This window comes from Entelurus aequoreus, linkage group LG03, assembly GCF_033978785.1.
Source record: "Entelurus aequoreus isolate RoL-2023_Sb linkage group LG03, RoL_Eaeq_v1.1, whole genome shotgun sequence".
Lineage (NCBI taxonomy): Eukaryota > Metazoa > Chordata > Actinopteri > Syngnathiformes > Syngnathidae > Entelurus > Entelurus aequoreus.
Window position 1 is genome coordinate 77,276,448 of NC_084733.1, and position 10,253 is coordinate 77,286,700.

Genomic DNA, 10,253 nt, shown 5'->3' on the forward strand with positions numbered 1-10,253 from the left:
AAAACAGTACAAAAAGAATACAAAGCAGCGCCAGGGGGTTATAAATTCAAAGTAACTAAAATAGAATGCAAAAAAACATATATATAATATAAACAAAGTGCAAAGCCATAGGCTCACTCAATTTCAGTAAACAACTCAAATTTGGAACACAGCATAATCGTCTTCACAGCTTTCTGGTTGCTAGAGGTAGAGAGTGTCTTAATGTACAGTTCTAACTCTTTTTTAAAGGCACAAAAGACAGGCCGGGTATTGAGAAACTTACATTTATGAATATAAAACTTAGCCAATAGTATAATGAGGTTGCAAAGGTAAAATTCCTTTTAAATTTTTTGTTCATATAGTGTAAAACCAAATATCACATCTTTAAAACAAAGAACAAATTTGTCATGAATATTGTCCAGGATGAAGCGACAGATGCCCTGCCATAGTGATCGAGTGCTTTCACAAGTCCAAAACAGGTGGTAAACAGTCTCTGGATGCATGTTACATAAGGTGCAGGTAACATCAATGTCCTTCTTGTATCTAACCATCACAGTCTTTACAGGGTAATAACGATGAATGATTTTAAAAGATATCTCTTTGACTTTGTTGGTAAGTAAATACCTGTTAGGAAGGGACCATGTTTTGACCCAGCAGATGTCATTCACAATATTATTCCAGAGCGCAATTACATAGGAGACAGACACACAATCATTTTGGAATAAGCTGCGGATTTTTCTGTTATTTTTCTGATCAAAGCAAAGTTTCCCCACAGGAGTGTCAAGTGGATCATTCACAATTTTTACAGCAGAAAGAGGAGATGAGTAAGCCCTGTACAACATAACAACACCCGTTGGAATGGCATCAAATACAATGGCAAATTGTTTGGGAGTTACAGGGACCTTAAAGTGGTTGAGAAATTCTTGGTAATTAAAAAGTTGACCTTCCTTATTGAAAAGCTGACTCACTAAAATAATATCATTGTTGAACCAATTGTTGAGGAAAAGAGATTTCCTTTTGTAACATATATCTTTATTGTTCCAAATGAAGTATTTGGTAGGTGAGAAATTGTGCTTGTATATAAGAGACCATGCCAGAAGGGCTTGTTTGTGGAAGTTTGAAAGAGCAACAGGAATCCTATCAATGCTGTAGTTACACAATAGCAAAAATTTTAGGCCTCCAAGGTTAGAAAATACATGATGAGAAATGAAGTTCCAATTTGAGGTAGGGTCTTTCAAATAGTGTCTTATCCAATTAATCTTGAAGGTGTTGTTTAGTGTAGTGAAATCCAGAAAGTTTAGACCACCCTGATTATAATTGTTCATTATAACAGATTTCTTAATATAATGAATTTTGTTTTTCCAAACAAAGTCAACAAGTATTTTGTCAATAGTTTTACATATTGTTTGGTTAACATCTAAAGAAATAGCCGCATACGTAAGCCTGGAGATACCTTCTGCTTTGGAAAGCAAGGTTCTGCCTTTTAGGGATACATCTCTCTGTAGCCATTGGTTAAATCTTTTCTTAGTTTTTTCTACAATTGGATTAAAGTTCAAGACCGATCTAGAACTCTGATTTTTAGTGATAAGTATTCCTAGGTAATTAATACTATCCTTAACTGGAATTTGACATATAGACATCATTTCACATCTCTTCACAGCCATTAGTTCACACTTATTCACATTCAGACGGAGACCAGAAGCCAAGGAAAAAACATGAATCACATCCAAGGCAAGAGGAATTTGAGAAGAGTCCTTCAAAAAGAGTGTTGTGTCATCAGCCAGTTGGCTGATAGTTATTTCTCTGTCTAATATAGAAATCCCCTTTAAACAGCTAGATTTTATATGAACCGATAGCAATTGGGTGGCTAACAAAAATAAATATGGAGAAATAGGACAACCTTGCCGTATCCCACGTTTTAATTCGAATCTTGGGGATGTACCAGATTTTAGCTTTATTGAACTATTGCCATTGCAGTACAAAGTCTTGATTGTTTTGCGGAAAAAATTGCCGAAGCCAAATTTGTCAAGTGTCCGGAAGATAAATTCATGTTCGATCGAGTCAAAAGCTTTGTAGAAGTCCAGGAAAAGCAGGAAGCCTTCATCATTAATGACCTCTGGGTAATCCAGTATGTCAAGTACAAGCCTGATATTATTCGAAATGTGTCTCCCTCTCATAAATCCTGACTGTGTCTCATCAATTATGTCATCCAGAACCAATTTTAAACGTTTAGCAAAAATAATAGCTACAATCTTATAGTCATTGTTTAGGAGGCTAATTGGACGCCAATTATCAATAATCAGTAAATCTTTGTTTGGTTTGGGTATAAGGGTAATGAGGCCTTGTGTTAAAGTTGGAGGAAGGGCACCTGTATCAATACTTTCACAAAACACTTCTAGTAAGAAAGGAGCTAGCTCTTTTGAAAATATTTTATAGAATTCAGATGTAATACCATCCACCCCAGGAGATTTGTTATTTTTTAAACTATTAATTGATTCCACTACTTCCTTGAGACAGATTGGACGGTCACAGAATCCCTGGTCAGCTGTGCTGATTGACTTAGTTTCAGTTAAGGCATCCATAAACGAAATAGCATCACTTTCACAGTATTGACTATTGTATAATTTTTTGTAAAATTGAGAACAATAATTTGCAATCTGTTTTGCATCATTGCAAATCAAATCGTTTATTTTCAGTTGATCAATGGTGTTGTTTTGAGCCTGCGATTTTTCTAAACGAAAGAAATACGCAGAATTTTGTTCACCTTCCTCCAGCCATTGTTTTCTAGATCTTACAAAGGCTCCTTCTGCTTTCGATTGATACATTTTGTCTAATTTATTTTGGTTTTCTAAGAGACTTTCTTTTTCTTCTGCTGACATATTATCTGGACATAAAGAGGATAATGCAGTAATGATGGAAATCACATTTTCTTCCTCAGAACGCTTATTCTTAGCTAGATTACTGCAATATTTTCTAATAAATTTACCTACCTCATATTTAAAGAGTTCCCATTTACTACCATAATTGTTTTGGGTTTTGGCTTTATTAAAAAACAATTCTATTAGATCTTTAATCTTTATTTTAACTGCTTCATGACATAAAACTGAACTATTGAGTTTCCAGTATGAGCTTTTTAAACAATTGTGAGAGGGATGTAGAGAGATGTGAATCTGTATAGCTCTATGATCAGTCAAAGGAGTGGAGAGAATTTGAACAGTAACATTGTTTTGCAGTGATTTAGAAATTAACCACATGTCGATTCTAGATTTTCTTGAGCCTGACTTGTTAGACCAGGTAAAGGATGTCTTATCAGGATTTTTATATCTCCAGGCATCAATTAGATCAAGCCTTTGCATTAGTAACTTTAGATTTGAGCTGACACTATTTTGAGAGCCTGCAGGCTCTCAAAATAGATGGTGGCCATCTATCAAGTGAATTGTCAATGACAGTATTTAAGTCACTTCCTACAAGTATATAAGCATTTGGAAATTTGGCAAGCCAGTGTAGGATTCTATTTTCCACCTCATTATATAAAATAGTATTGTCGGGCACCGAGTTATATCCATAAATGTTAGCAACTCTAAAGTTAATTTTCTGAATCTCAAAAACCTGACAAATATAATGGCCATTTTTATCATAGTCACTATGATGCAATAGGACTCCTGTAATATTGTTTCTGAAAGTGCCAACTCCACCAGAGCGCTGTGATGCATGAGAGCAATATATCTCATTACCCCATTGAGATCTCCAGAACTTTACATCATCATTCATACTGTGTGTCTCCTGTAAAAAACATAAATCTGTTTTACATTGTTTAAGAAATAAGAATAAAGCTTTGCGCTTCAAGTTCTGCCTTAACCCCCTGGCGTTGAGAGAAACTACAGATAAAGACAAGCTTAAACAAAAATGATTTAGAATTAGAAATTGCTTTGAGTTAGAAACAAAGCAACTAGACGCTGCGGGAACAACATCATATTAATATTCAGAAAAGTGCAAAAAAATGGCTCGTGCGTAAGTTGTAACTCTTCATCTATCCATTCTCTTTTAACAAAGTAAAGTCCAGAGTAAGTTAATGTCTGAAAGGTGTATCTTCAAACTGGAAGAGGGATTTCTTTTTTCTCAATAAATGCCCGACCACCTACAAAGTAGGCAATTTTTCCTGCCTTGCGAGCTTCATCCACCAGTGGCCATAACTTCATTCTTGCTTCTCTGTCGACTTTACAGAGATCCTCGGCGAAGCGCAGCCCGTTGCCTCGCAGGTAAGAGGAATTCTTTGCAGCGGCCCAGATTGCAGCTCTGTGCATCCGGGAGGAAAACTGCAGTAACACACACCTGTTACCTTTTGGCTTCTTCACTCCAACGCGGTGCACGGTGTCGATAACATTCGGGAGCCGTTCAGCATCAGACGGCAGCAGAGCCTGGCAGACTCGGATCACCTCTTCACGTACACCTCGGTCCTCCACACGCTCGGCCACACCATGCAGTCTCAGGTTCCATCGTCTTGAATATCTCTCCATCTCTGTGATGCGTTCTTGAAGTACATTGATTAGCTTCTTGTCCCCCTCCACAGCCAGTTCCAGCCCAGAAACTCTCCCCATAATCTCGCTTACTTGTTTGCAAACTTGTTCCACTTTAGCATTTCCACTAGCAATTTGAATGGCATTGGCCTGGATCAACTCCTTCAGCTCATCTGAGCGGGCCTCCGAGCGGGCGCTCAGCTCGTCCGAGCGGGCCATCCTTTGCGGCTTTGCAGTGCGCATTTGTGGGGCGCTGACGTCATCGCGGTGCGTGAAAGCTGTCCAAATTTTAAAAAGTTCCAAGTGTCCTTCGGATCTGGCCGACAAATGTGTCCTTTTCTCCCATTAGCAGAAAGATTGCATCCGTGTACACTTCGCGTCCTTTCATTTCTCGAAATTCCTTGCGCGCTCAACTCTGGAAATTATTTTCAACACGGAGACGCCATGCGGAGCGAAAAAAAAGCCTCCTTAAAATGTAAGTATAGTTTTATTTATTCATTTAAAACAGCTAAAAGCAGACATGTCAAGTAATATACATTTGTGTCAAAATACAAGACCTCGACTGTAATGTTGAGCGACCTCCGTGCTCTTACCCTCTGTTTACCCCGAGGGAGGGACATACCTGTATATCCGCCCGGAGCTTTTTTCAACGTTTGAAAGTAAAGCCCGACATCTTCTAATTTACTTTTTTAAACCGCAATAAGTTAATTGTGTTCTATTAATGGGTGGCCAGAAAATGTTAGTACTATAAACATGTGCATTAATGAACCAATATTGATTATCGCTGTTGTTTTGTGTACATTTGCTTGTTATTTGAAAAAGTTAAATTCTATCAATGATTATTGTGATCTTGTGTTTAACTTTTATGCTTTTTTCCCCCGTGCAGAATAATCAAGGAGGACTTGCACAAAGAAATGACAGAAACACTTTTATACCAGTTTTGAAGATCATTTAAAAACTTAAGTATTTTTATAACCTATGGGTGAGGGCCGACATCCGGGCAACTGAGCTACATACGGGTTCTTCGAGCCATAGCAACCAGACTGGCGTTGAAAACAAACCGTTGCCATTACTCTTTAACCTGTCGCCCTACGCTGGTTAAACCCGTCATTCTGCCTCCAAAATGCCGAAAAACTGTGTTGTTTTTGGTTGTGCTAACCACAACTGGAAACAGGGAAAACAAAGGTTGTATTTTGTTCTGCCAAAGCGCGATAAAAGCCCACAGAGACGAGACAAATGGCTCGCAGCTTTACACCGGGAAAACGAGGACGGTTCGCACTGGAGTCCCCCAAAGTCCCGGGTCGTGTGTTCGGATCACTTCGTTTCTGGTAAATATAAGGAACAAAATTCCACCTTCTTAACCACAACTTGGCTATACGTCTGTGCTAATTTTGTACTTGTTGAATTTGTACCTTATAACGTTCGACAGCTGAAGTTGTTGTTGTACAAAAATAACATGCGGTATATACTATATAGTCTATAGCCTAGCTAGCTATTTTCGAAAACCGGACAACGAGAGGATACCAAAGGCAGCGTTAAGATGGACACCACCGGGAAAACGTAAGCCAGGGCGGCCAAAGAACACCTGGCGAAGAACAGTTGAAGGGGAGCTGAAAGAGATGAAGCTTACATGGGGCGAGGCACAGAGACGAGCACAGCAGCGAGATGAATGGCGTCGAGTCGTCGAAGCCTTATTTCCCATCCGGGAAGAAGAGGATTAAGTTAAGTAAGTAATATACTATATAGTCTATAGCCTAGCTAGCTATTTTCGAAAACCGGTTTCGTTTAAATTTGCACTTAACAGTTGGGTTTTTAAAAACCAATAAACCCTATAATTTTCATGTTGCCATTCAATACATGTAGCCCTCAAATTTCTCAATATTTTATACACTAACACTTGATCTTGTTGTCGATAACTTCCGCGTCTCTTTCTTAGTAGCGCGCAGGCTAAGCTAACTAGCAAGCTAAGCTAAGCCTGAGTAGCTTTAAAGTTCACTGAGACGAGTCTGACGCAAATAATACATTTTCGTTTTTTCACACGATATGCGAATAAGTAAAAATGCGTAAATGAAGGATTTAACGCCGACTTCCAAGCCACAACGCTCGTTAAATGCTTTTTCTGTCAATGGTGTGTTCGCTGTGAGCTGGTTTGTTTTCAACGAATTCCCGGTTGCTAGGGGATTGGTAGGCGGAAGTGACGTAGGTCCGCCCTCACCCATATAAATTAATAAACTCATGTACTGAAACTGTAGTTGTTGTGATTCATTTTCTCTGCCTTCATTGCAAATAATTATATGATAATAGTAATATTATACTATTCCACAATGTTTACTGTTACTGACTATAATGCAAGCAATGTGACACGATTAGAAAAGGACATTAATTGTGAATTGAATATTAATAAAGTAACTGCTAAATAAGAGATTGTGGTAGGGATAGACCCTGAGGACTCTTTCTGGGACATCTTCTGGATTGTCTGCATGTTTTTAAAGGTACATGTCCCACTCCAACAAGCATAAAAATATATAATTAACTAATTAGGAATAACAGCTTTATAACGCTTGTCAACACGTGACACATCTCCATGATCAGGGAAATCAGACTTGGGCGGTGCCGTGAGCTCTTAGCCACTTCCTCTGGAATAAGGTGAAGGACCAAGAGAACACAAAACAACTATTGGACATTCTTCTCTTCAATTCGTCATTAGTAAACCTCGGGCGACTGAGCAGCAGATACGTGACGTAAATGTAAGGGCTGGGACAACTGACGTAACCAGGAAGTGGGGGCTAGACTGTCCCAATTAATATCCCTCCAGCCGCTGCTGGAGGACTCTCGCCAGTTTCCTGCACCCTGCTACATACTTGCCATATTCTTGGCCTTCCCCTGCATCTTCCACAAATATTTTCCCCCTTGCAATAAACCGCTGTATGTCCATACTTCTGGCATTTGTTATACTGCAGGGGTGGTCGTACAAAAAAACATCCCTTTATAATATGTACCAAATTTGAGAATAATACAATTCCACTTATATAGACACTTTTTCGCCTCCTCTCCATGCTTTTAATCTCCTAATGTTGAATACTTTCCCTCCTTTAATTTTCTCTTTCATTTTAGTTGGCTGCGATGGTGGGGGAGGATGCCGGACAGACCTGGCAGGCCCAAACGCATTGTGAGGGTTTGCTGGGAACGTCTGGCAGAGTCTCCTGTCAGAGAGAGTTTCAATTCCCACCTCCGGAAGAACTTTGAACATGTCGCGAAGGAGGTGCTGGACATTGAGTCCGAGTGGACCATGTTCCGCACCTCTATTGTCGAGGCGGCTGATTGGAGCTGTGGCCGCAAAGTAGTTGGTGCCTGTCGTGGCGGTAATCCTAGAACCCGTTGGTGGACACCGGCGGTGAGGGATGCCGTCAAGCTGAAGAAGGAGTCCTATCGGGTTCTTTTGGCTCATAGGACTCCTGAGGCAGCGGACAGGTACCGACAGGCCAAGCGGTGTGCGGCTTCAGCGGTCGCGGAGGCAAAAACTCGGACATGGGAGGAGTTCAGGGAAGCCATGGAAAACGACTTCCGGACGGCTTCGAAGCGATTCTGGACCACCATCCGCCGCCTCAGGAAGGGGAAGCAGTGCACTATTAACACCGTGTATGGTGAGGATGGTGTTCTGCTGACCTCGACTGCGGATGTTGTGGATCGGTGGAGGGAATACTTCGAAGACCTCCTCAATCCCACCAACATGTCTTCCTATGAGGAAGCAGTGCCTGGGGAATCTGTGGTGGGCTCTCCTATTTCTGGGGCTGAGGTTGCTGAGGTAGTTAAAAAGCTCCTCGGTGGCAGGGCCCCGGGGGTGGATGAGATCCGCCCGGAGTTCCTTAAGGCTCTGGATGCTGTGGGGCTGTCTTGGTTGACAAGACTCTGCAGCATCGCGTGGACATCGGGGGCGGTACCTCTGGATTGGCAGACCGGGGTGGTGGTTCCTCTCTTTAAAAAGGGGAACCGGAGGGTGTGTTCTAACTATCGGGGGATCACACTCCTCAGCCTTCCCGGTAAGGTCTATTCAGGTGTACTGGAGAGGAGGCTACGCCGGATAGTCGAACCTCGGATTCAGGAGGAACAGTGTGGTTTTCGTCCTGGTCGTGGAACTGTGGACCAGCTCTATACTCTCGGCAGGGTCCTTGAGGGTGCATGGGAGTTTGCCCAACCAGTCTACATGTGCTTTGTGGACTTGGAAAAGGCATTCGACCGTGTCCCTCGGGAAGTCCTGTGGGGAGTGCTCAGAGAGTATGGGGTATCGGACTGTCTGATTGTGGCGGTCCGCTCCCTGTATGATCAGTGTCAGAGCTTGGTCCGCATTGCCGGCAGTAAGTCGGACACGTTTCCAGTGAGGGTTGGACTCCGCCAAGGCTGCCCTTTGTCACCGATTCTGTTCATAACTTTTATGGACAGAATTTCTAGGCGCAGTCAAGGCGTTGAGGGGATCCGGTTTGGTGGCTGCGGGATTAGGTCTCTGCTTTTTGCAGATGATGTGGTCCTGATGGCTTCATCTGGCCAGGATCTTCAGCTCTCACTGGATCGGTTCGCAGCTGAGTGTGAAGCGACTGGGATGAGAATCAGCACCTCCAAGTCCGAGTCCATGGTTCTCGCCCGGAAAAGGGTGGAGTGCCATCTCCGGGTTGGGGAGGAGATCTTGCCCCAAGTGGAGGAGTTCAAGTACCTCGGAGTCTTGTTCACGAGTGAGGGAAGAGTGGTTCGTGAGATCGACAGGCGGATCGGTGCGGCGTCTTCAGTAATGCGGGCGCTGTATCGGTCCGTTGTGGTGAAGAAGGAGCTGAGCCGCAAGGCAAAGCTCTCAATTTACCGGTCGATCTACGTTCCCATCCTCACCTATGGTCATGAGCTTTGGGTTATGACCGAAAGGACAAGATCATGGGTACAAGCGGCCGAAATGAGTTTCCTCCGCCGGGTGGCGGGTCTCTCCCTTAGAGATAGGGTGAGAAGCTCTGTCATCCGGGAGGAGCTCAAAGTAAAGCCACTGCTCCTCCACATCGAGAGGAGCCAGATGAGGTGGTTCGGGCATCTGGTCAGGATGCCACCCGAACGCCTCCCTAGGGAGGTGTTTAGGGCACGTCCGACCGGTAGGAGGCCACGGGGAAGACCCAGGACACGTTGGGAAGACTATGTCTCCCGGCTGGCCTGGGAACGCCTCGGGATCCCCCGGGAAGAGCTAGACGAAGTGGCTGGGGAGAGGGAAGTCTGGGCTTCCCTGCTTAGGCTGCTGCCCCCGCGACCCGACCTCGGATAAGCGGAAGAAGATGGATGGATGGATGGATGGATTTTGTCCAAATCCACTCACTGAAATACCATATGGTATTTCAGTGAGTGAGGAATTGGACAAGGATTAGGATAGGAGACCAACAAAAGGAGTAATATATTACTCCTTTTGTTGGTCTCCTATCCTACCTTTCTCTCCCCGGCAACTTATTTTTCCAAATACTTTTAAGTTTAAATGCCTTTTCTTTTTGCCCCTCACTCTTACACACTATCATTAGTTCCCATCGTAATGTACATTTTCCCAGCAGGCGCAAGACATTAAAACAACATTTAGAATTTCTTGAATTAGGTCCTGAAGTTGAGCAATTTCAACTTAATGTTGAAACTACATGCTTTTTGACAACGTTTAATCAATGTTGTGTTCTGACGTTGATTTGACCATTTAATTTTGGTCATTTCCCAAACAATATTCTGCAACACAAATACAACGTT